Source organism: Tamandua tetradactyla, chromosome 9 (assembly GCF_023851605.1).
Source record: "Tamandua tetradactyla isolate mTamTet1 chromosome 9, mTamTet1.pri, whole genome shotgun sequence".
NCBI lineage: Eukaryota > Metazoa > Chordata > Mammalia > Pilosa > Myrmecophagidae > Tamandua > Tamandua tetradactyla.
Window position 1 is genome coordinate 66633226 of NC_135335.1, and position 27843 is coordinate 66661068.

Here is a 27843-nt window from a genome sequence, read left to right on the forward strand (position 1 = left end):
TAAAGGTCGTAAAACAATTGTAATTTTTTTCCATTGACTATTTGGATTTCTTTGTGTGGTTTTGACTTGCACATTTACCTTTATGGTCCATTTTATCACTCAAAAAGATTTACTGTACATAAAATGAAGACAAGCAAATGTCCCATATTTCCATTGTGAAGAACAACATCTGCCTAAGAGAGGTTGGACTTTCATTACAATTGTTTGTCCTTTCATTCATTACAATTCAAAGTGCAATGTTTGGCATGGAGTCACTGCTCCTCCATAGAGTATTTTTATGTAGATTAAAAGAGGCATCCTTCATCAAGACACTTTATTTCCATCTGTCAGAAAATTGTCCTGCTCTCAGTTGGCTATTGCATGCATGGTGTCCCTTTAGATATGGCCCTGCTGTGTGTTTTATGGCCCAATCATGTACGTGGTAGCCTGGGCTGGCTTCAGGGAATCTCCTGTTTAGTTCAGAAAGATAACAACACACAGCATCTGTGCCACAGGAGGTTAGGAGGAGATATCCCTGTCATCAGAGTGGACAGGAAATGCTTCAACATGAACACATGCATTCATTGTGCATCTCAAAATGTTACAACTGGGTGGACCATGGTGGCTCAGCAGGCAGAGTCCTCGTGCCTTGCTGGAGACATGGGTTCAATTCCCGGTGCCTGCCAAGCCAAAAAAAAAAAAAAAAATGACAACCTGGACTGGGGTCCTGGTGAAGCAAAGTGAGGCTGCATTCAAGTTCAGGGTCAAATGTCTTTACTTAAATTTTTGATATTTTGTTCATTATGGATTTTTTAAAAATTAATTTTGATTTTTAAAAATCATGCAATAAAATATGTTATCTTATTACTGAGTATTTTGGTACGCTCCCTTAAATTTTGTGCCCAAAATGAGTGCTTTTCTCATCTTTACCTACTCTTGGCTCTGGAAATACCTGATGCAGTTTTTTACCTGTATAGTGCTGATTCACTATAATTTGAACATGTTAAAAATACTGACTGCCATGGCAGGAGTTTTATGTGGAGGATATCTTTGGGAGGAGTTTCTTTAAGTTTAAAAACAAAAAAAAAAAGGAAAGGGTAATAATATGACCGGGAATTCAGCTACTAGAGAAAGAGAAGAATTCTGATTATTTTTCCTAATTGTGTTTTCTGCTATTAGTTTAAAACACAAGAAGAGATCATGGTTAACTTTTTACCAATAAATGAAAGGAAATTGTGTATTAGCTTCTGGCTATCTGTCAGAATTTGAGCATTTGATTATAATTTTATGACAGGCTAAATGGTATTTTTAATATGTTTAGATATATCTTGACAACCAGTGATGATTGTTGGGCTTAGCAAATAAAATTACAGATGCACAATTAAACTCGAATTTTAGATTAAAAAAACAAGTAATTTTTTGGGCATGTATACCTCATGAAATAGTTGGTCACTTATTTAGTACTTACACTAAAAAAACATTGTAGGGTCTGAAATTCAAACTTTACTGGGTGCCTTATATTTTATCTTGCAATTGTACACCCAGAGAAATTTCAGTGCTTGAGGGAAAATTAATTCCTGACTTAGGTTGTTGCCATTGATATACGTATAGACAATCAAATAAATACCTTGAATGTGAAGTGATTTCACAAATAGTAAATTAACAACCTATGTCCTTGAACAAAATTAATCTCTTTTACTTGGGTATGTGCTTCTTTTTCTGATCTTTAATGTGATGATTTCTTTCCCCCTTTGGACCTTTAGATTTAAGGATTAAGTGAAAAGGGATAAGCCTTTGTCCTTATCATTGCTTTGACAATGAAAAGCTGAAGGGAAGTCATATGAGGCCGAAATATGAAACAAGATACCCAGATCACACCTACTACTTCTTGATCAACTCACCCACCCTCCCACCACCCCCACACCACCCCCACACACCTGCCCCTACCCACTTCATTTCAAGCAACTCTTCTTCCCCAGTTCACAAAATGATATCAACTCTCATGTGTTTTGAAATTATGGCAGATGATCTATATCTACCTACCTTCCTGTCTGTCTATTCTATCCATGCCTCCACCCACCCTTATGTACATCATATTTCATGGAGTAGCATGATTTATTGGCTGGTGAATAGCTTTTAGATGGCAGAATTAGGGAAATAGTTTTGTGTTAACCATGTTGATATTGAATTCCACTTTCTATTTACATCAGGGAAATCCTATCTGGTTATTTTTCCAGCCTCCTCTTTTGTTTTTGAAATTAGCTATTTATACCTTTTGGTTTCCTAGCGCTATCTCCATACCAAGCATTATAGCTGGTGCTGAAGTAGGTGGAATGGCCTCTTCTGATTGGCCTCTTCTTGCCCTAAATCGTCAGGCACCTCTCCTGCCTGTTCTTGCCATTTTAATACAAAAATACTGGAAATCACGAACCTTTTATCCTGTTCAGCTCTCTGAAATTTAAACCATGTGAAGAGAAGCCTCCCTTTCTCTGCTCCCAATTAATCCATAGCTTGGAATTAAACTCCTTAGAACCTACAAGTCACTGGGAAAATCTGATGGACTGAAAACTTGTTTGTCTAGGAGGGAGAGGAATAGGTAGATGCATGATGTTCAAAGGTCAGGCACAGGGCTAGGTGCCAAGGGTATCATGGTTAATCATTTGGTTTTAAAGGATTTGGCATGGCTGTGGGAGAGAGAAGCAGAGACAAATAATTTTACTTCAATTTTGTATATTTAATATTAGTGTATGTATAGAGAGTTCTATGAGCTGAGCTACAGCTTAACGTTGAGCTCTTCAAGCAAAATTAGGTGTTAGGGTTGAATTGCATCACTCCATAAGATGTGCTCAAGTTCTAATCCCCATTTCTGTGGATGTGCCCTAAATTTAAAAATAGGGTTCTTGAAAACATGACTCATTAAGATGAGGCCAAACTGGACTCTAATCCAATATGACTGGTGTCCTCACTTGAAGGGGAGAATTGGGTACAGGCAGACAAGCAGATATAGGGGAGAATGTCACATGATGACTGAGGCAGAGAGCACCATGGATTGCTGGCAAGACACAACCAGAAGCCAGGAAAACACCCAGAACAGGTTCTTCCCTACAGACTTGAGAGGAGACATGACCCTGCTGAGGACTTTAATTTGGACTTCTGGCCTTCAGAACTGTGAGATAATAAATTTCAGGTATTTTAAACCACTCCGTTTGTGGTATTCTTGTTACAGTAGCCCCAGGAGACTAAGATAGTAGCAGCACAGATCAATGTGGCCAAGGACCGGTGGACTCTTAGGTGATCCTTGTCTCAAATCCAAATGTTGACAGTGACATTAAATATGATATAATGTGAAAATCAAGTTTTATATCAAATAACTTTTGTTGAATACCAAGAGTGTGAGGGTGAATTTAATCTCTTTCACTTTGGTATCTCAGTAACTAAAGATGCTTCCTTCCCTAGCCTTGGTCTCTCTCAAGAGTCAGGTATGAGAAACAGAGCTCTGGCTAAGAAGAGGCTAGTTGTGAGATAGATTAGATCTGGCAGTGAACATTCAGGCTTGGCAGACCTCCCAGCAACTGCGTAGCTTGGGAGCTGCACAGAAACGTCCCACCAAGCTAAACACTAAAGACGTGTCACCATTCGATCGTCTGCCAGCAGTAAAAGTCAATGAGGTTTGGAGAGAGGTTGTTCCAGATTCATGAACATTCTTACAGCAAAAGCTCTCAAATGTGGAATCATTTTTTCTCTCTTTGAAAAGCACCGTTTTTTTTTCCTGATCCATATGAACAGAACCCTGTCAAATGTTTTTTTTAAACATTTTTCAAGGAGCAGAGAAAAAATAAGGCAGAGGAAATACATGGCATTTAAAGCCTTATGATCATAAAGTATTCGGTGATCTTATTTAAAGAAAGCCTGAGGCTTTGGATAAGAGCTGTCTTAAGTCACCAGTGGGGTAATTTAACACTTGTCTGAACCTCACATTGGGTGTTGTTGGCAATGGACTGTCGAACCAATAACTCAGGCTTTGACGTGGTTGGTTAATGGCTGCTCTGCAGTTGAAGCCTCAAGGAGTGTGAGAAGACCCTGTTCCTTCTGAGTCTATTCATTTCAATTCAAGTCAAGTGATACTTATTGATAACTCCTTTGTGCCATTTACAATAATGGAGTGAGGACAGTTCTTTAGAAATTTTTTTTTTTTAAGCCCTGACTAGATGTGGGGCCATGCCTGATAGACCCATAACTTGTGCTCAGGGAGGGAATTATGCTGAATCTTTGAAAAGGACCTTGTTATATTGAGTGTGATTTATTTTGAAGTACTTTGTCAGAGTGGGATGGACACACACACACACACAAGTTAATCATTACCCAGACTCTAAACTCTGGGATCGGTTAATTAACATTTGTAGTACTCTAATCAGGTATGGTTGGTTAGCCTTTGAAAAACTAATAAAGCCCATTAATTCTCCAAAAGTGGTTAATAAAAGTGTGCCAGCTAACTCTACTTCTGATCAATCCCAGAAAGTAAAAAATAAAATAAAATAAAAAAGCAGAGCAGAATAATTGATGTTCAAGATGGGCACTGGTTGGAAATATTGTGTTGGCACAACTCAAGTGAACGGGGTATAAAATTCTAGCTCGCCTCATAACCCTTCTCGATAAGGCTTAGAATTACCATCAGTCCTGCGGGCAGCTGCTTGTGGAGGATTTTGCTCTTTGATTCTGACTGGCCCATTAACTGAATCCTGCTGCCAGTATATTGTCCCATCTGTCTTGAATCAACTCATTAAGCAAAATGCAGCCTGAGTGCTTCCAAGGTCAGAGTGCAAAGACTTGATACGTCTTGCAAAACAGCTTTCTGTATAACTATGTATGTGACTGTTCATGTAACCATTTTTGCCTTTTTTCTATGCATGGTTGAATTCAGTTGAAGGCTGGAAGATGTCCTATGATTGTGACATTGCTAGAGGGAAATGCCATAGTTTCACCCATCTCTTCTTGCTGGTGACCATTAATGCCAACCAAAAAAGAATCTGATATTCGTGGATGGCTTTCAGTCAGCTTCCACCAGGGTGTTTGCTATATTAAACAATATAGTTCTTCTCTCTGCAAAACCCAAGAAGAAAGGACTTGACTAATCATGAGAAGGATGGCTGGAGAATATGATGTGTTATGTCTCTAATTACTTTTTCTTTACCTTTAGATGGAACTTCTAAGAGGATTTAGGTGTTTGAAGAATTTTCAAAAGAATTTTCCTTTTTGTGCTTCATCTACCATACCACCTTTTCTCTGGGAGCAATGTCAGAGAAGGGTATTTTAAAAGAAGATTTTCTTGTGCTAATTAAAAGAAACATTCACAGCTTATAAAAGCATTTATCCGTGAAGGAAGTCTGGTGTTAAAAGGGAGGTCAAGCAAAGGGTAGGAAGTAGGTTTTCCCCAAACCTATTTAAAGGACACTTTCAAAAACCTTATTCATAAACTTCCTTGGTATCTAAATATACATAGCAGACATTGATTTGGTGACTTAGTGATAAAATCAAATGTTTTATAGATTTACATGAAAATTGGAGTAAGTTGCTTGCAGTTTCTCTAAAGTTAGTGCTATAGTAACATTAACATGTAGGGTCAGATCATGAAAAGCAAATTTATTAATTAATAAAACACTGAAAAGAAAACAGAAGAAAATTATTTGGCTGAAACATGTTTATCTTTACAGAACTTTTGCATGAGTTTTTGAGGGGGTGTACTGCCATGTGAGTTTCCAGGAAATAATTCACCCTACAACATTCTTTTGCCTTGCTTGAGTATGCTACTCATGCTCTAATACCAGTAAAGAAGAAATGACTTATCATGTGTGCTTTCAGTCCTTCCAGAAAATGGATTTTATTAGAGCATATAGCTTGGCCATAACAGATTTGCCACCACTTCATTTGTTGGAACCAGGTAACAAATATCCTTAAAAGATATTCTGACATCCATAAAAATGAAATAGTAGATTCAGTCAACCAGCTTAAGGGAAGGTGGCATACCAAAGGATAATAGTTTAAATGACATAAAGTACTATATCAAAGTCATTTAAGTAATAATATGCACATTTCGATTACAAAGCTAAGGAGAAGACCATTGTTTTTACTGTAGTGTGCTTTAAAAAGTGCAGGTTCTGCATGGCCAGCTCGGATATGGCCAATGAAAATCAACAGTTCCTACAAATCTCACCTCTTGAGAACATTTTATAAGAAATTGCTTCAGAGGAAAAACAATTCTGCTTGAACTATTATGAAAATGGAAAAAAACATCCCTTCTTCAAATATGCATTTAAACAGATTCTGTAAACTTAGGATGGAAAATGTCTAGAGTTATATGATATTAGTTAAATTATAAATTGCAATCAAGCAAATAGATCTGATTTCTAAAATTCTCTTCAACCTAAATTGATGTCACATTAATCTTTACTGTAGGACCTTGTATCTATATCTTGAACCGAAATTGTGGGAAATAGAAAATATTATAAGTTGTTTTTTATACAATGCCTTTTATCCATTGCCTTCATTTCCACTTTCTGCTAATGAGGTGGTAATGGCAAGATGCTTTATTGACTTACTCATAATTGGGAGAATGTTATTATTGATAGAGAATAGACAACCTTTGAAGGTCAAGAGCTTATAATTAATGGATTTTTAAAATGCCCTCTCAGAAGCTTGTGATTCAAACACAGATTTGTTTATATTTTTTAGTTTCTCTTAGTATTTTGCCTCTGGGTCACTGATTTTTTTCAACTGAACCCTGAAGTAAAAATTTTAATTAAAAAATAATGTAATTAAACATAATCAGAAGTAGCTGCTCTAAACACTCCACACCATGACTTTCAACATTCATTTTAGATGAGCTTTTTATTCTTAAATTTAACTACTCTCCTTTACTAACCAATGTAGTTGATAGTATTTTTTAGAGCAAATGAGGTAAAAGGAAGTAATTTCTGTATGAGTTTTGCATCTTAGAACTAAAAGGAGAGTTACAGTTATCTGATCCACTTTCCATGCTTTGTAGGTGTGAAAGTGAGGGTTGGGTAGGTAAAATGATTTGTGTACATTCACACAGGTCTTTGCTCCTGTTCTATTGCTTCTACCATTGTGCTCAGTTTGCTTCCTGTACTCAAAGAAGCCCTAAAGCTTTTTGAATACCTTGTTTGCTGGCTGTCCCTTATTCCTCCATCTGTTTGTGCATCTGTTCTACATGCTTTGTGCTCCTTCTCAGGGATCTAAATCTTTATTTCCCATCTGACTCATTCTATGTAAATTGGCCAATCCATGCACTTGCTCAAGGGATGGAGGTCTAAAAGTCACTTGGCTAGGGTGTGGTGGGGTGGGGAGTGGAAGGTTTTCAGTGGCTGGGATTTCTGCCAGTTTTACTAATTATTATGTCCCATGGCTCATGCACGCATGCATGTACATTAGTTCTACTGTTTAACTATTGAAAAACATTATTTAAAAAATTCCCTAAACTGTGTGTAATTTTGCTAATCTCAACAAAAAGTGCCCCCTCTGTATACATTCTTAGAGTGATACACTTTTTAAAGAAAGAATCCAAAACTAGGCATGCATCCAAACCTTAATTTTGAAATAGTTGAACAAAGGTTTAATCTGAAGAAATAAAATTAATTCGAAAGATTTTTAATTAAGCTTTTTTGGCCTCAGATATGATGATGAGTTTTTAATCTTTATCCTTCTAAATGAAGATGATACTGACTTTTGAAAGGACAGAAACATACATTATTAGACATCATATTTGATTACCTTTAGTTTTTTATTTGCAGAGAAATAGCAATCCAAAATTATGCTCATTTAACTATAGACAGAAAGCATTCAGAAACTATATTTTTTAATATTCCACTCTTGTCTATGTGTGTGTATGAGTGCACACACTTGGATGTGTTCTCTTTTCTAGGTTTTAATATTGGAGTATGCCAGGTTCATGAAATAAATTTTCATGTTTGCTCCTACCTTGATGAGAACACCACACATGAGAATAAACAATTGAGATTCTAGGAAATGCACCAACTTTGGATTATTTTATTATTATGTATAATACTTTCTTCCCACACTATTCAATCCTATTCAGTTTTCTAAGTTAAAATAGCCAGAGTTCCAATAGTAACTTCAGATTAGCAAGGGAAATCTTGAATTGTCTGAAATCTGTTCAGGTCCTGACTTTTGGATAGTCTATCAGTCAGAGTTCTCCTCAAAAAGAGAACCAACAGGATTTATCTATCTATCTATCTATCTATCTATCTATCTATCTATCTATCTATCTATCTATCTACCTACTTACCTAATCTATATCTATCTTACAATCTTTATATCATATGATATATATGTGTGTATATATTATAATATATATATGCAATATATACTATATTGAATCTTTTCTTTTAATTCTTTTGAGTTTAAGAGGTTTATTTTAAGGAATTGGCCTATGGTATCTGTGCTGTTTTGAAACTGTTATGTACCCCATAAAAGCTAAATTCTTTTAATCCAATCTTGATTAGGTGTTTCCATGGAGATGTGACCCCACCCATTCAAGGTGAGACTTAATCCTTTTACTATAAAGAGAATAAAGGCAAAAAAAAAAAAAAACATACAGAGAGCTCAGAGCTGATATGAGGGCAGAGAAATGAAACCAAATACAGATGTATGGAGATGCAGGAGCTGAGAGAGCTGCTTGAATCGAGAAGCTGACAGAGAAGGACAGCCGTCATCACCATGTGCCTTCCCATGAGTTATACAATCAGCCTTTCTTGAGAGAAGATCTCCTCTTGTTGATGCCTTAATTTGGACACTTTCATGGCCTTAGATTTGTAACTTGCAACTGAATAAATCCCCTTTATAAAAGCCAAACCATTTCTGGTATATTGCATTCCAATAGCATTAGCACACCAAAACACTATCTTGCATTCTAGTTTCTGACTCTTTTAATTTGCTTATTCTAATTATTTCATATCAGTGAGATCATAAAACATTTGTCTTTTTCTGTATGGCTTATTCCACTCAAGTTGATATTTTCAAGGTTCATCCATGTTGTCACATATATCAGAACTTCATTAATTTTTGTGGTTGAATAATATTGTACTGTAAGTACACATCATACTTTGTTTAACCATTCATTGGTTGATGACTCTTGGGTTGCTTTCATCTTTTGGCAATTATAAATAATGGCACCATGCACATGGATATGTGAATATCTGTTTGAATCTTTTCTTTCAATTTTTTTGAGTAAATACTTAGAAGTTGGGTTGCTGGATCATATGGTAATTCTATACGTAACTTCCTGAGGAACTGCCAAACTGTCTTCTAAAGTATTTGTACTATTTTACATTCCCACTAACAATAAATGAGTATTCCTATTTCTCCACAAGCTCTCCAAATCTTATTTTCTATTTTGAAAAATAATAACTATTTTAGTGGGAATAAAATGGTATCTCATGATTTGATTTTGATTTTAATTTGCATTTCCCTAATGACTAATGATACAGAGCATTTTTTTCACATCCCTTTTGGTCATCTGTAATTCTTCTTTGGAGAAATGTCTATTCGAGTCTTTTACATGTTTTCTAATTGAGCTGTTTGAATTTTCGTTTTTGAGTGGTAGGATTTCTTTATATATTCTGGATATTAAACCCTTGTTAGATATATGCTTTTCAAATATTTACTTCTACTCTGTTGGTTTCCCTTTGACATTCATGATGAAATCCTTTGAGTCACAAAAGTTTTAAATTTTTATCAGTTTTCATTTCACTATTTTTTCTTTTGTTGCTTGTGCTTTGGGTGTGAAGTCTAAGAAACTATCACCTAATATAAGGCCTTGAAGATGCTTCCATATGTCTTCTTCAAGAAATTTTATAGTTATGGTTTTTATATTCAGGTCTTTGATTCTTTTTGAATGGATTTCTTATATGGTGTGAAGTAGGGGTCCATTGTCATTCTTTTGAGTGTTCTAATTTACTTTTTTTTTTAGAATAGCCATTTTTTTTCTAATTTACTTTTACATTTTATTTTTTTAACTTTTTAATTGTACAGTATAATATTTTCAAAGCACTCTTCAACAGGTATTTACAGAACAGATCCCAGAGTTTGCCATGGTCTACCATATGATCCTCTCACATTCTTATTTCTAGCTACTCCAGAATATAGGAGGCTAGAGGGTTTAAATATTTTTCATCATCACAATTGACATTTTTTCCTTCTTTTTTTTGTGAAAAATAACATAAATACAAGGAAACAATAAATTTCAAAGCATAGCACCACACTTAGTTGTAGAACATATTTCAGAGTTTGACATGGGTTACAGTTCCACAATTTTAGGTTTTTACTTCTAGTTGCTCTAAGATACTGGAGACTAAAAGAGATATCAATTTAATGATTCAGCATTCATATTCATTTGCTAATCCTATCTTCTCTGTATAACTCCACCATCACCTTTGATTTTCCTATCCCTCTCTTTTTTTTTTTTTTTTTTTTTTTTTTTTTAAAGGAAAGACAGAGAGAAGGAAGGAAGGATAGAAGGAAGGAAGGAAGGAAGAAAGGGAAACATTTTTAAACATTTTCTTGTTTTATTGTATTCTGTTTCTCCGTTTTTTGTTACATGGGCTGGGGCCGGGAATCGAACCGAGGTCCTCCGGCATAGCAGGCAAGCACTTTGCCCGCTGAGCCACCGCGGCCCGCCCCTATCCCTCTCTTTAGGGGTGTTTGGGCTATGGTCATTCTAACTTTTTCATGTTGGAAAGGGCTGTCAATAATATGGGGTGGGGAGATAGAACTATCTGAGGTTCTGGAATGACTGGGCCCTCTAGGTTTCAGGATTTAGTTGGATCAGGGACCCATCTGGAGGTTGTAGGTTTCTGGAAAGTTTCTCTAGTGTATGGAATCTTATGTATTGCAGTAGGTGTTCTTTAGGATTGGCTGGAATGGTCCTGGTTGGGGTTTGTCAGGTTATGATAGGTAGCAATGTCTAACTGAAGCTTGCATAAGAGCAACCACAGAGTAGCTTCTTGATTCTATCTGAACTCTGTCTGCCACTGATATTTTATTAGCTACACTTCTTATCCCTCTTTTGGTCAGGATAGAATTGTTGATTCCATGGTGCCAGAACCAGATTCATCCCTGGAAGTTATCTCCCACATTGCCAGGGAGACTTTCACCCCTGGATATCATGTCCCATGTAGGGGGGAGGGCAATGATTTCACTTGCAGTGTTGGGCTTAGAGAGAGTGAAACCACATTTGAGCAACAATAGAGGTCCTCCAGAAGTAACTCTTAGGCATACCTATGGGTAGCCTAAGCTTCTCCACTACTTACTTAAACTTCACAAGAGTAAGCCTCAAGATCAAAGATACGACCTTCATTCTTTTGAGTGTACTCATTAAAAAAACCGATGCAAATGTACTAAGAAACGACGATCATGCATCTATGTGATGATGTTAAGAATTACTGAGTGCATATGTAGAACGGTATGATTTCTAAATGTTGTGTTAATTTCTTTTTTTTTCTTTCCGTTAATATATATATATATATATATATATATATATATTTTTTTTTTATTGAGACATCTTCATGCTCATGTAGTCCATCAAAAGTATACAATCAGTGGCTCACGATATCATCACAGCTGTGTATTCATACCATGATCATTTTTTGAACATTTGTATCACTCCAGAAAAAGAAATAAGTAGAAAAAAGAAAAAACCTCATACACCTCCATAACCCTTACCCCTCCCTCTCATTGGCTACTAGTATAGCTACCTACCAATTTTTTAGATCCTTATTCCCCTATTATTTATTTATCTATTTATTGTTTTTTTTTAAACTCATCTGTTCATACCCTGGATAAAGAGTGCTTTATCCACAAGGTTTTCAAATTCACATGGTTACATTGCAAAAGCTATATAGTTATGCAATCATCTTTAAGAATCAAGGCTACTAGAATACAGTTTCAGGTATTCCTTCTAGCCCCTCCAATACACCATAAACTAAAAAGGGATATCTGTATAAGGCATAAGAATAACTTCAGGATAAACTCTCAATTCTATCTGAAATCTCTCAGCACTTAAACTTTATTTTGTCTCATTTCTCTCTTCTCCCTTTTAGTCAAGAAGGCTTTCTCAATCTTATGATGCTAGGTTCCAGCTCATCCCTGGGAGTCACGTCTCACATTGTCAAAGAGATTTACACCCCTTAGAGTCATGACCCATGGAGGAGGGTTATTGCCAAAAGTTCCCTTGCCAAGCTGGCTTAAAGAGAGAGGCAAAAAAACACATCAGAGTAACAAAAAAGGTTCTCTGGAAGTGTCTCTTAGGCATTGTTATAAGTAGGATTAGCTTAATTAGTTTTATAAATTTCATAGGGTGAGAGTCAAGATTGAGGTCTCAGCCTATTGAACTGGTTGTCCCCACTGCTTGTGAGAATATCAGGAATTCCCCAGATGGGAAATTTAATATTTCCTCCTTTCTCCCCATTCTCTCAAGGGGAGTTTGCAAATACTTTTTTATTGACTGCCCAAATTACTCTGGGATGTATTGGGGCATAACACTAACCTGAACAAACTAACAAAATCTCACATCCTGTTCAAAGTCCCATATAATGATTGTATTTGAATAAATTGATTATACAAGGTAAATTAGATAATGCGCTACCCTAAATATAAATTTTGCACCAAAGAAACATCTCCTCCTTTGGACTCACACAGAAATTGAAGTTTTAAAATATAGAACATATTAAAAAAAAAGAAAAAGAAAAAATAGAGAATATCATCCTTTATCTTGTACATTCTGATTTGCCTTAGTCCTATCCAGATCAGCTTCACTCATATCTCTAGTCGAAATCTGTTCACTGTTTTTACTTTTTAAACAATTGCTATATAGGGTAATGCTGACTTTCATAGCATCAGAGTTCTAACTCTGAATTTGAGTGTGCCAATTTTAACATAAAAATAACTATTTTTTGAGGTTATAGGTTTAGATCATTCTACTTCCAGGCTTATCATGGATACAAGATATTTTTACTGTGACTCACTTTTTTTTTTTTTTTTTTTTAACATGGGCAGGCACCGGGAATCGAACCCGAGTTCTCTGGCATGGCAGGTGAGCATTCTTGCCTGCTAAGCCACTGTGGCCCACCTACTGTGACTCACCTTGAAAGGGTGATTTGGGAGAAAAAGTGAGAAATAAAGCATCTTCTCTCACTGAGGCTGGTAGTAAATTTGCTTCTAGATTTTAAAGCCTGAAGATATCTGGAAAAGAACTAGTGTTGGGCTTGTGGTGGGAGCAATGGTATGGCTTTGCTCAAGTGGAAGTAGCTGCAAAATGCAAGAGATAGACCTATTCCATACAATGGGTCTGTGTTTGTGTGAGTCGTAAATTACTCCTTCAACTCTGCTACCTTGCTCTACAACCATGAACTCTGCCCTCCATTATAGTTGTGACCTTATTTCACTTAGCTACCTAGGTAATTAAAAAAAGAACCTGTTCCCATTTTTATTTTAAAACAAGCATAAGAAATGTCACTTTCCTTAAGGCTATTGATTGGGATTCCTGAGGTACTCATTGGATATAGATGGTAATGTCCGAAGAGCATGATTCTCTGAGGGACATTAGCAGAAGAGGCAAAAGTCTGGCAGCAAGATCAGACGTCTTGAAAGGAAAACTGTGATGATAATGTTAATGATGCTAAATTCTTGTTTGAGCTGTATAAACAGAAAAATTCTAGGTCAAGAGAACCGAAATCTAACTTGAATTACAAAAACAGAGAGTCACAGTCCTTTAATCAATTCTCAGACTTGAGACACTTTACAGACCCAGAGCCCCTTGAATGAGGGGAGGGCTGGGTATCCTTGGGGAAGAATCATGTTATATTGTCCAAAACATACACTGTTAACCTTCCTCCCAGCTTCCCAGAGGAAACCTATGGCCTTTAACCAGGGTGACTGTGCATTGGGGCAAAGGAAATGATCAGATATTTCAGGAATCATTAGACATGGCTGTGAAATGACATTAATTCTAGGGGACTGTGGTAGTTAGGTTCAGGTGTCAACTTGGCCAAGTGAAGTGCCTAGTTCTATTGCTGTGGACATGAACCAACAGTATGTGAGCCTTATCTGTCACTGATTACATCTGCAGCAGGCTATGAGGCGTGTCTGCTGCAATGAATGATGTTTGATTTCATTGGCTGGTGCTTAAATGAGAGAGCTCAACGTAGCACAGCCCAAGCAGCTCAGATACCTCATCTCAGCACTCGTGGCTAAGCCCAGACCTTTGGAGATGCATAAAGGAATCACCCTGGGGAAAGTTGTTGGAACCCAGAGACCTGAAGAGAAGGCCAGCAGAGATTGCCTTGTGCCTTCCACGTAAGAAAGGACCTCAGTTGAAAGTTAGCTGCCTTTCCTCTGAAGAACTATAGATTCTTAACTAAATAAATCCCCTTTTATTAAAAGCCAATCCATCTCTGGTGTGTTGCATTCTGGCAGCTAGTAAACTAGAATAGGGACCCAAAACATCACTCTGGCCCATCAGTCAGAGTAGAGGTTTATGGAGGTCAGGTGATTGATGGAGTTTCAGCTTGGGTTAATCTCACAGTGGGTCCACTGGGTTCAAAGACCCATTCTTTGGGTATTTCCCCAGTTCCAGAATGCATAATTGGAATCAACATACTCAGTAACTGGCAGAATCCACACATTGGTTCCCTAACTCTTGGAGTGAGGGCTGTTATAGTAGGAAAGACCAAGTGGAAACCACTAGAACTGCCCCTACCTAGCAAAATAGTCAAATGGAAGAAATACTGGATTCCTGGAGGGATTCCAGAGATTAGTACCACTCTTAAGGGCTTGAAGGATACAGGCTTGAAGGATTCCCATCACATGCTCATTCAATTCCCCAGCCTGGGAAGAAAACAGATGGGTCTTGGAGGATAACAGTTGCTTATCATAAACTTAACCAGATGGTGACCTCTTGGGGAGTTCTTACAGTCAGGTGACTGAGAAAGAAAAAAACTCAGGCTTACAGATGATTCTGTATGATGTGATTTTATATCACTACAGCATCTTACCAGTGGCGAGGGGAAATCCTCCTAGTGGTTGGAACTTTGAACAGTGCACCTGCTTGTTCATTTTGCTTGAAAGAAGAACTGGCCAGAGGTGTATTTGTATACTGATTCATCGGCTATTACTAATGGTTTGGCTGGGTGGTCAGGGAATTGGAAGGAGCATGATTATAAAATTGGTGACATGAGGTTTGGGGAAGAGGTTTGAGGATAGACCTTTCTGGGTGAGTTATAAACATGAAGATATTTGTGTCCCATGTGAATGTTTACCGGAGGGTGAATTCAGCAGAGGAAGGCTTTAATAATCAAGTGGATAAGATGACCCATTCTGTGGGGTCATCTTCCCCCAGCCATTCCTTGCCATTGTCCAATGGGCTCATGAACAAAGTGGCCATGGTGGCAGGGGTGGAGGTTATGCATAGGCTCAGCAGCATGGACTTCCACTCACCAAGGCTGACATGGCTACAGCTGCTGCTGAGTGCCCAATCTGCCATCAGCAGAGATCCACACTCAGTCCCTTATATGGCAGCATTCCTCAAGATGATGAACTTGCTACTTGGTGACAGGTTCAGTGCATTGGACCATTTCCATCATGGGAGGGACAGTGATTTGTTTTAACTGGAATAGACACAGACTCCGGATATGGGCTGTTCTTTCCTGTACACAATGCTTCCACCAAAACTAATATATGTGCACTTATATAATGCCTTATCCACTGTCATGGTATTCCACCCATCATTGCTTCTGATCAAGGAATGCGTTTCCCAGCAAATGAAGCGTGGGAATGGGCACATGCTGATGTAATTCTCCAGTCTTACCATGTTCCCCATCTTTCAGAGGCAGTTGGGTTAATAGAACGGTGGAATCGCCTTTTGAAAACCCAATTATGGTGCAGCTAGGTGGAAATACCTTTCAGGACTGGGGCATACTCCAGTAGGTGCATTCATAGCAGTGCATGCTATGAATCACCATCAACTCTATGGTAATGTTCTCTCATAGCCAGGATTTATGGATCCAGGAATAAGGGGGTGGAAATGGGAGTGGTGCCACTCACTATCACCCCTAGTGATCCACTAGAAACATCTTTGCTTCTTGTCCTCAGGTCTTAGTTCCAAAAAGAAGAATGGTCCCAGTAGGAGGCAAAACAATGATTACATTGAACTGGAAGTTAAGACTGCCACTTGGCCACTTTGGGTCTCTTATGCCTCTGAATCAATAGACAAGGAAGGGGATTACTATACTGGCTGGGGTGATTGATCCTGACTGTATAGGGGAAATAGAACTGCAACTGCACAATGGAGGTAAAGAAGAGTTTTCCTGGAATACAGGAGATAACTTAGGGCATCTCTTAGTACTACCATGATCTGTGATTAAGGTCAATGGAAAACTGCAACAACCCAATCCAGGCAGGAGTACCAATACTTCAGGAATGAAGGTTTGTGTCACCCCACCAGACAAAAAACCATGATGTCACCCCAGCAAAGAACTATGGCCAGTTGAAGTGCTTGCTGAGGATAAAGGGAATATGGAATAGGTAGTAGACACATATGAACTATAACATGTGACCAGTTACAGAAATATGAACTGTGATAGTATGAATATTTCCTACTTGCTTTGTAGGACTATGTTTGCAATGGTACATAAAGCAAGTATCTTGTTTTCTTCCTATCATATGGCATAAGTTGTATTGTTTGTGTTATAGTATATAAGTTATAGGATATCAAGTTTGAGAATAAATGTTATCTAAGGACTTGCACCCTATTCTGGGGAAATTTCATGCATTTCTAGTTGTATGTAGGACAGTTGAGTGTTGTGAGGTGAAACATATGTCTGTTACTGTGTTCTATTTATAAATTAAGCATGTTTTAAGTTGATTCTTCATCGGAGTTGCCAGCCTTACAGCCTGCCCAATGGATTTGGGACTGTTGCATTCCTACGTTTGTGTGAGACACTTCTATAAATCTTATATTTACATATATCTCCTTTTGGCTTTGTTTTTTGAGAGAGCCCTGACTGATACAGGCAGGAAATAGGACAACCAATTTCTTTGAGTTTCAGAATGTGCAGGTACTACCTGCAGGTACCACTCCAAAGCGCATTTGGAGTGAATGCAATGGGAGAATAAATTGAGGGTTAGAATAAAGAAGGCTGCTTTAGGCTTGTGAGAGGAATGTTTTTTTGAATAAGCTTAACTTACCTTCAGTTGACTTTTCACTGCTGAGAGTGGTAAGTACTTCCAATCCTCTCTCTTCAGCTTTTTATCTATCTTGGCGTCATTAGGAATGATTTGGTGTTTCGATGTTTGAGAAAAAAGCAATAATTTTCCCATTTGAATTTCCTTTCAAATTTGCTTAATTGAAATTTGATATCATGTATCAAGTGATTCATCTGTAGCATTTATATCTAGTCATTTGGGCAAGAAGCCCTGCATAAAAGCAATTATGTTGGGTAATTCCCAATTATCCACATGTGGCCCAAGCAGATCTGTGTCCTTTAAAGTCTCCAGATGCCATTTCAGGGAAAAGCACAAAGCGTAATAGAAATTCATTGTTCTTAGCCAAAATCCTCTTTTTGAACAAAGTTCTAGAGAGCAATTTTGCAAGGATTTGTATACCAGTAACTCTCAATCTCAGCACAATTAACATTTAGGGCTAGATAATCCTTTGTTGTGGGGCCTGTCTTCTGCATTCTAGGATGCTGAGCAATGCTTCTGGTCTCTACTAACTCGACATCAGCAGTATTCCCTCGTCTGTGACAACCAAAAATGTTCCAGACGTTGTCAAATATTTCCTGGGAGATAAAATCATTTGCAGCTGAGAACCCCTGACTCAAACTTATATTGCTTACCTTATATCGTTCTTCAGTTCTGCATTTAGAACACTTTGTGGAAATATAGGATAGACATGTTGGGGGGGGAGGTGACTTTTGTGCTCTATCTCAGAAATACACTCTGTGATGTCTTGTAAGTGTGTCTCACTCAGGCGTTTCTTCTAGGTATACCAACTGAATAATATAGATAGTGTGGTAGAGCTTTCCAAATTTCTTAAAATTCAATTTGAAACAAATCTGAAAATGGTAACTGTTTACATGAAGACCAGTTTTCAAAGCACTTTAAAACTGTATATTGTTTTTCCCTCATAATGGCTTTTAAATTATGTTGGATGTTTATTAATATTATGACCACCTTAAATATGAGAAAACTAAATCATAATCAAGCTTCCTAAAGCTGCTGCAATGAAGTACCACAAATTGGGTGACTTAAAACAGCAGAAATGTATTTTTTCACTGTTCTGGAAGTTCAAAATCTGTAGGGGAGAGTCCTTCTTTGCTTCTTTCTAGCATCTGGTGAATTGTCAGCAATCCTTGGGCTTCAATCTGTGCCTCAGGCATCACGTATCACTTGGCATTCTCCCCTGTGCCTGTCTGCTTCCAATTCTCCAACTCTTACAAGGACACCATGCTATTGGAGTAGGGCCCCAGACCCCTAATCTGGTTTGGTCTTATTTTAACAAATAATATCTTCAAAGACCCTATTTCCATACAAAGTCACATTCAAAGGACTGGATTTAAGACTTGAACACGCCTTTTCCAAGAACACAATTCAATCCATAGTAGTTACGCAGCTAGTTCAAGGAAAGGACAGATTTAGAGCTTACATCTCTTGCAAGCACAGAACTCCATTCAGGTTGGCCATAATGGGCAGTGGGATGTGTGTAGTTTGGAAAAGATGGATTCAGAATCTGGGCCTTCTGATTATTATCTGTGGGAAATTGGGCCAGTGGTTTAATTACATTATATTTCACTTTTCTTATCCATAAAATAGGGATTATACTTTATAAAATTTTAAGACACTTCATAATGTATTTAAGGTTGTGAGAAATAAATGAACCATGTCTGGTCCACAGTAAGCACTCAATAAATGTTAGGTACTGTTGTTATTATTAAAAGTGAAGAATATAAAGACAGACTGCTTTCATTTGGAACCAAGCTATGTTCATTACTAGCCATGTGGCATTGATTTAACTTCCCTCTGTCTTAGATTTTTAATCATAAGAAAAAAATAATAAGGGTACCTGTCTCAGCTCATAAAGCGGATGTTAGATTAAATGCCACATAGCAAAGTTTCACTGTATGTAAATAATAGCAGCGATAATAACTATTATCATTATTATTCACTAAATATATTGGTATATTTTCCAGACTCAGCTAAATTTGTGCTTAACCTCAATAGTCTTATGTGATTCTACCTTTATCAGCCAGGATTTTCGTTTGTAAGCCAGAGAAACCAATCCTCGTTATCTTGGATGAAAAGAAGTGTGTTGGGAAAATACTGTCAGACCATCAGTTAAGGCTGGAGTCCAGGTCTAGGAAATGGGCAGACCCAAGTCAGTCAGAAGATTGGGGGCAGGAACTGCAGCTGGAGCCACCCAGCTAGAGCAGTCCGGACAGTGCGCTGCCTGGCAGTGAAGAAACCCTGTCTGTTTCTATTCTCCCCCATCCTAGTGATAATCCTGGGAGCCAAGGACGAGGAGAGGGATCTGCTCTGCTGAGCCCGGGTCATGGGCTGCCCTGGCTGTGTGGGGCTGGGAGCTGGGAATAGAGGGTTTGCCACTTTAGCCTTAGCGGTGGGGCCAGAGTAACCTCTTACCGGAATTTCACAGCACAGAAGAAAGGCAGTTTCCTAGATGGAAACTAGATGGTAATGTGAGGAACATGGGACTGTAGATGTCCCTTTCGCTTTTGTAATAAGTTTCTATTAGGAGAGACAGAGAGAGATAGAGAGAGAGAGAGAGAAAGAATGCCATTCTGGTTTGGTTTCCTCTTTAACAATTAAAATCACTAGAATTACACAAGTAAAATTTTAATTTTTTAATGATAAATTACTTCACTGAAACAAGATATTTCTCTATTTTTTGCTTGAATATTTGTTTGGAATAAAGTCACGGTCAGTATGTCACTTGCAGAAATGAAAAGAGATGGACTAACTAGTGAAGGAAATATTTAAAATACCAAAACAGGGAAAAGTTAATTCAGTTCAACTGCTTTTTACAGAGCACTTACCATGCATCTGACACTGCTGGTGCTTGTGACTGAAGATGCATGGAACAAAGTTCACAGAATGCACCAGATTCATACTGCACCATGACAATTCTTGAATACATCCTGTCGAGTGATACAAGCCAGACACAAAAGGACAAATATTGCATGATCTCAATTATGTGAAATATTTAGAATATTATAGATTCAGAAACTATGATACAGGTTACCAGGGGCCAAGGTGGGAGTGGAAATGGGGAGTTAATGCTTAATTGGTACCAAGTTTCCTTTGGGATGATGGAGAAAGTTTTGGCAAAGGATGGTGGTGATGAGAGCGTAATATTGTGAATATAATTAACACCACTGAATTGCATACCTGAATGTGTTAAAATGGGAATTTTATATTGTATCTATGTGACAACAATAAAATTAAAATTAAAAAGAATATCTTCCTTTAGGAAGCTTGGAATCCAGACCAAGTAGAGGTTTGTTAAAAACAAAACAAATAGTGGGTGCACTGGTGGTTCAGGGGCAGAATTCTCACCTGCCATGCCGGAGAACTGGGTTCGATTCCCAGTATCTGCCCATGCAAAACAAACAAACAAACAAGCAAAATAATAGTTTCAATATCTAATGTGGCAATTGATTTATAAAGTTATATATAAAGTGTTATAATAAAGCAGAAACAGCATGATTATGACAATGACGGGAGCTCAGACTGGAAAGAGCAATTGTCCTGGAGAGAAATGGAAGAGAGTATATCGGGAAAGGAAAAATCAAAGCTGCAAGAAAATGATAAGAAAGAGAAAAAGCACAAACCATAAGCCTACTCTAACTAACCGTCCTAGCACATCTCATTTGTTTTGTTGTCATTTTATGTCTGCTGATATATATATATATATATATATATATAAAATATATATCAATATACATATATATATATTCTGATAAATATACATATATATATTTTTTGCATGGGCAGATACCAGGAATCGAACCCAGGTCTCTGGCATGGCAGATGAGAATTCTGCCTGCTGAGGCACAGTGGCCTGTGATATATGTACTTTTTACATGATGAAGTTGCTGTGTCATAGTCAACTGTCCTATTAGGTCATGTTTAATGTGAAGAGCCATACTTCTGCAATAATTTCATATGAGTAGCATTTCAGAAAGTGCCCTTAATCTAGGACTGCCATGGAGAAAGCTGGCATGTAGACATTATTCACAAAGTGAGAGAAGTGCCAGCTTCTAATTTCATTTTATCATGTCCTTAAGCTCATTTTGACAAGAAATAAATCAGCAGGCCTGGCTCAGATGCAATTGTGGCTGTATCTTTTTGTATCAAGAGCAGCAGACGGTGGTCCAGTTATGTAACGAATTAGTGACCTTAATTAGTCACTAAAATTGACTCAGGTAAAGGCTGGCATTAGAAAAATCAATTCATATGGGCAATTAGAACAGTTGTAGATACATAAGATAAATCTTTGTTTTCATGCCTAATCATGGTAAAACTATTCCAAATTTATCTCTTTGAAAAAGATTATTACAAGGACAAACTAGAAAGTCTTTAGTTGTCCCTAATCTGCCTGTAGATGACTTTTAATAAAAGATAGGAATGGTGATCCCAGATTTTGGTTCCTTTAGATCAAGGGTCAGAACATTTTCCTGTAAAGATCCAGATAGCAAATTTTTTATGCTTTTCTGGCCTTATGGTTTCAGTTATAATGATCCAATTCTGCTGCTGTACATGAAAGCAATCATAGACATAAAAAACACTGGTGCAAAAATACAATGGAATATTATTATGCTGTACAAAGGAATGAAGTTCTGAAACATGTTACAACATGAATGAACCCTGAAGACATCATGTCAAATGAAACAAGTCAGACACAAAAGGACAAACATTGTATGATTTCACTTATATATACCTAGAATAAGTTAATTCATAGAGACAGAAAGTTGGCTAGAGCTTACCAGAAGTCCAAGGGATGGGAGGGAAGGGGAAATGGGGAGTTATTGCATAATGGGCACAGAATTTCTGTTTGTCATCATGAAAATATCTTGGTACTGGATGGTGGCAATGATAGCATATCACAAGCATAATTAATATCACTGAATTGTACACTTGAAAATGGTCAAAATGGGAAACTTTGAGTTGGGTTTACATCATTACAATAAAATGTTAAACAAAACAAAACTCCAATCTTGAGTCACATAGAATGACATAGTATAGCAAAACGCACATTGAAAAAAACATATTTCATCTAATTATGTGGTTGTTCTTCAAAGGTGAGAATCAATCATATATTAGTGAAGCTCTGGAGAAAATAATCACCAAAAAGTGCCACTTACTTGTTTATACAAATCTGGGGCTTCAAATATCACCTGGAACCAACATATTTAAGTATCTTTGAATGAAAAAAATAAAAAAAATTTTTTTCATAAGGACTGATATTCTCCAGAAAATGACACACAGCTGACAAACCTAGCAGTGCCATCATAGACCCACAAACACAAGAGGTGAGAAGAGGGGCATGGTGTGGTGTTTTTGCTTGCTAAGGCTGCTGGAATGCAAAATACCAGCGATGAACTGACCTTTATAAGGGGGACTCATTTAGTTACAAATTTATAGTTCTTCAGAGAAAAAGCAGCTAGCTTTCCTCTGGTTTTCTCTGTCACATGGGAAGGCACACGGTGACATCTGCTGGCCTGCCCTCCCAGCTTCTGGGTTCCAACGGCATTCCCCAGGGTGCGTTCTTTTTGCATCTCCAAATGTCTGGGTCTGAGTGGGTTCCGAACTCCTTTCTTCTGAATCCTTCTTTTAAGCTACCTTAATTGTGGAGGGCCCTCCCTTTAACTGACCAAGATGTAATCAGCCATAGATGAAATTCACATGCTGATGATTTAGGTCCATAGCAACAGAACAACTGGACACCAATCACTTGGCCAAGTTGACTCTTGAACCTAATTACTACATTTGGGTTTGACCTTACTTGCAGTGATATCAGGAAAGTGGCATGAGGTCTGCATCTAAGAGTTGCATGTTCCATTAGCGAATCCCACTGCCACATGCCCATTTACTTTGCACAAACAAAATTTCATTTTCATTCTGAGGGATGAATCTAGGCAAAACTGGCCAGTTTTGAGGGACCTTAATATTTTTCTGTTGAACTCATACAAGTATCTTTTAGCCACTTTGTGTTGGTTGCATTTCATTTTATGCTACAGTGATGGAACCCAGCACCATCCCTATTATGAATGGATCTAATAATTTCTCTAGTATGACTTTGGGACATGGTGACATCACTTTTTGAGATAGCTGAACGTAAATTAATATCTACATTTTGAATAAATGTTGAAAAAGTGTTAATAAAGGCTTTTCCCTCTATTAAATAATGAAATTGCCAACACCAGTGATTGGGCAGTGGCAGAGAAGGAGGGTAGAAAGATACCAGGCCCCTCTGGAGTCACCGCATTATTGAGGGGCTCATCTATTTTCAACCTGAGATGTGTGGAAAACAGACAGTTTTTGCCAACCTAGGTTTTACTTCTGAGAGAATGCTGTCACACAAGGTGATTCAAGAAAACGAAGTAATGTATGACTTTCATTTAGAAATGATATGGAGATTGGCAGCAAGAGTAATACTGAAGGCGGATCAAAGTTCCTTTTGCATAGGCACACAAAAGAAATAGCAATTTTGGGAAAATAATCTGCAAAATAACATTTTCTAATTCTGATCTTGAGCCTTATGTCAACAGTCATTTTTATGATAGAGATGTACATATAAATGGAATTAATTAAAAAATTTTGAAATGGTACAAAATAGAGAATGTTTCAAAATCAAATAATAAAATCAATTAATAAAATAATTAACATATGGGCACAAATAGGTGAGTAAAGGAGTATTACTCATTAGAAATATACAAACAATAATATGGTACACAGATGGTCTGATATTTAATATTGGAATAAGGATCTGGAAGGAACATTGAATTTTGAAAAATAATTGAAAATGGCATTTCACTGGCAACAGAAAAAATGTCAATTGGCTACTTGGAACATTTCTTAATTATAGACCTTATAGATTTCAGGATTCTTGTGCTTTTGAGGTTTTTGTAATGTAAGATTATGTGACACATATAACTTTTATTTTAGTAAATTAAGTTAAAGATACAATAAAATGTTTCAAGTAAAATATTTTTGTTTTTGGAACAGCTATAAAATATGCTAATAAGATCAATAATAACAACGATAATATATTGGTAGCCGCGACTGAAGATTTTGAGAACAACAAAATACGAGGATGTTAGGATTTGATTAAACTGCCAGGTTAGGAACCATATGTTTACATTTGAATTCTGCCATCAGCAGTACATTTAACATGGGCCAAGAAACTTACTGTGGAATGAGTACAAAAGGCAGGACTAGGGCACAAAAGTCAATGATGAGGTGTTCTGATAGGGCATCTGACTCCAATCCCACAGACATATTTTAATATTTATAATTCCCTTCAAAGCACTTCGGGTGGTAGTAAAGATTCAACAGAGAAATGGACCCGTTGCCAACTTTAAGGCCATTTTGAAATGGAAGGGGTGAAGGTTAAATTTAGATTGTAAATCGATGCTGTTTATAGTCTTGGAATAGCATTCTTTCTTGAATTCTAAGGATCAATGGCCTATAAAAGGGTCACAATCTTCCTTATCATCAGATTCTCTCTACAGAAAAATATTTGGTTAGCTAAATATAAATAAACCCAAAGCATGAATAATAGATTCCTTTGGACTTATGAATGAAAGAGGAAAAGTACATGGTAAAATGTGGCTGGAAACTGTTAAGCGTTTGCAGAATGCCTCTCTGTTGAATACTTTTCTTGGGTTGGATAAGCTGTTCTTTAGGCAGGATTCGGTTCTATCCCCAAGACTTATTTACTTTTTCCTGTATGGGTTAGTTCATTTTCTCCCCTCCTTTTGTGGGCTACATTTCCTTATTTATCAAATTCCACATATTTTTAGATGACTGTGTATGTTTTGTTTTTTTAACCATTTTTTTCTTTGCTCACCCTCTGTACATATCATTAGGCATTAAATCTTTTCTTTGTAGTAACCACTACAGTCAGCTTTTTCCTTTCTTTTTTTTGGAGGGGGGTTGTTGGGGTGATAGATTCAAATATTATTGGTCTAGTCCTCAGTGAGGCTTATCTTAGCTACCTGGAGGAAAAACAAACATCAGAGAGTTGACTTTGATTAGAAAGTTGGACTAGAACACATGACTTCTGACTCTCAGTCTTACACTTTGATCACTACTCCACACTGCCTTATCCCAGAACATTTTCTAAAGGCCCCCCAGATTCTGCTCTCTTCCCGTTCCAAGTCCCTCTGCACAATTTATTTAAAAAATTCCTGTCCATTCATACCACAAATATTTAATCAATATGTATTAGGTGTTTGGCTAGGACTGGGCACCAATCTCCTCTTAACAAGACTAGCTATATAACTTGTGGAGCCCAGAACAAAATAAAAATGCAGGGCCCCTTATTAAAAACTTGTTCTGAATTTCAAAATGGTGACAACAGACCATGAAACCAGGTGTGGGGCTCTTGAGTGCTGAGCTCTGCATGACTGACTGCAGAGGTGGTATACCCATGAAGCTGACTTTAGCTTGGATTAATTTCCACATCACATTTTTTTTCAACATGTCACTGCCCTGCTTATATATTTCTAAATGGTCCTCAGCAGAACATAAGCTCTAAGAACTTTCAATCTTGTAACTGAATCCTCACTTTGCATTTTTGCTGTTTATGCTCTTAAGTGAGCACTCTTCCAGCAGTGGAATAATATGGAAAAAAATAATCTATTCTCTTTGCAGCTGGCAGCAGGATAGAAGGCTGTGTGAAGAAGAGGTTTTGATGAGTCTCGCAAAGGGAGCAGCAGGCCTCATAAAGGCTCAATTAACAAGAGGAAGAGGGAAGCCCTTCTATATAAAAACAGAAGAGAGACAGAGGAAGGGAGGGTGCAGCAGGGTCTGAGTGGGTAGAAATAGCCTCAGGAAGAAAGAGTTGACTCTTGGCTTCTTTGGCAGCAAGATTTTTGAGAGAATAAACCAGTTGAATGGAGGTCTCTATTTCTGTGTTTGTGTCACAGGAATCCCTGCTCTGTCTTCCTTACAAAATTTCCTGTTATCTCATCCTTGCTTGGTAATGAACCTGATAAAAGTGGAATCTTTTTGAGCAATGCAAGGAAATTCTGAGTCTGTGTCAGGTTGCAAAATCATTGATGCTATGAGAGGACTAGTAATGAATGAATCTGCCAGCTTTTCCCCCATTTAGAAATTGAATTTAGAAATTTCAAACACATATGGCAGAAACTACCCTCCAAATTATTCATTCTTCCTTGTCCATTGTCTATCTAAAATCTACACACTCCTCAAGGTGCAAATCAGACTTTTCTGTCTCAGAAATCTCAAGGTCCAACTTGCCTCAAAATGAACTCTTTTGCAACAGAGGCATTTTATTATTAATCATTTGCCCCAGTTTATTTCCTCTTTCTATATAAAATTGTTTCATATGATTCTGTCTGATCTCCCTATATGCTAGAAGCTCGCTTGTCTTCTTACCTCTTTTTTAAGACTCACACCCAGTATTGGGTATATATAGCAGTAAGGTTGCTGATCCTAAGGGGGAAATTTGACTGGGCCAGAGAAAATCTGAATGTCAAAGAGAATGAAAAGAAGGAACAGAAAGTATTTGTGTTATTGAGACAGGCAGCTGCAACTTGACGAGTTTTTAGGCAGTTTTGGGTGAGCATGTTTGAGGGAAGCAAAGTCTCCCATACAAATCAGGTGATGAACATTCTTTTCTAAAAGTCTGTATTTTGATCAAGTACATTAATAAGGCTATGGTTTTGCAATAAGCTTCTTGAAGCAAGTGGCGTAAATTCCAATGTAAGAGTCATGGGACAAGTGCAACTGGGACCCACTGAAAATGTTCAGACTGTTCTAGAGCACTTCTATTACTTATGTAGGATGAGTGCTATTATGAATTCTTTGGGGGAAACTTGAGTCTGATATATGTACTCAGAGTTTATTCCAGTACCATGGTCATTATGAATATTAAACTCTATAATGCTTTTATGATAGCATATAGGTCCAATCTTTCTGCCTAATTATATGTCACATTAATAATATTCTCTAGGCACTGTTTGTGCAGATAATTGATGGGGCACAAACTATTATTAGTGAAGTGAAAATTTTGATGCCTAGATTAGGTTAAGGCAGGCAGGCAGCACATTTTGGAGAATTTTTCTTTTTTTATCTTTGTATGCTGTATGGCAGGGTTTACATTTCATCCTTTTTCCATATGAGTATCCCGTTATTGCAGCACCATTTGTTGCATTTTTTTTTGTTGGCTTTGTATTTTGTTTGTTTGTTTTTTGGGGGTGGAGTGCATGGTCTGGGAATTGAACCCAGGTCTCCAGCATGGCAGGTAAGAATTATACTACCGAACTACACTTGCACCCTGGAGAATTTTATCTTAAAGATATTTATTTCTTTATTGGCCTATTGCATAAATGTTTTTGGAAAGGGAGGGAATTAGGATAAAATGAGGAAGAGAGAATCGGCCCACTTAGAAGGGAAAGTTCTATGCAGAATAAAAATGTGTTTTACCAATGAGTATAGTAAATTCATAGTGTTTAGTTCCAAGAGTGTTGCAGGTTCTGTATAAAGAGAACCACTGCCAGTTGGGAATGG

General features: G+C 37.4%; 1 pseudogene; it reads right to left on the minus strand.

Moving 5' to 3' along the window:
* LOC143645713 (CDKN2AIP N-terminal-like protein pseudogene) overlaps positions 1–20221 on the minus strand; it is a 37851-nt pseudogene extending 17630 nt beyond the window's left edge.
* Between the last annotated feature and the right edge of the window lie 7622 nt (positions 20222–27843).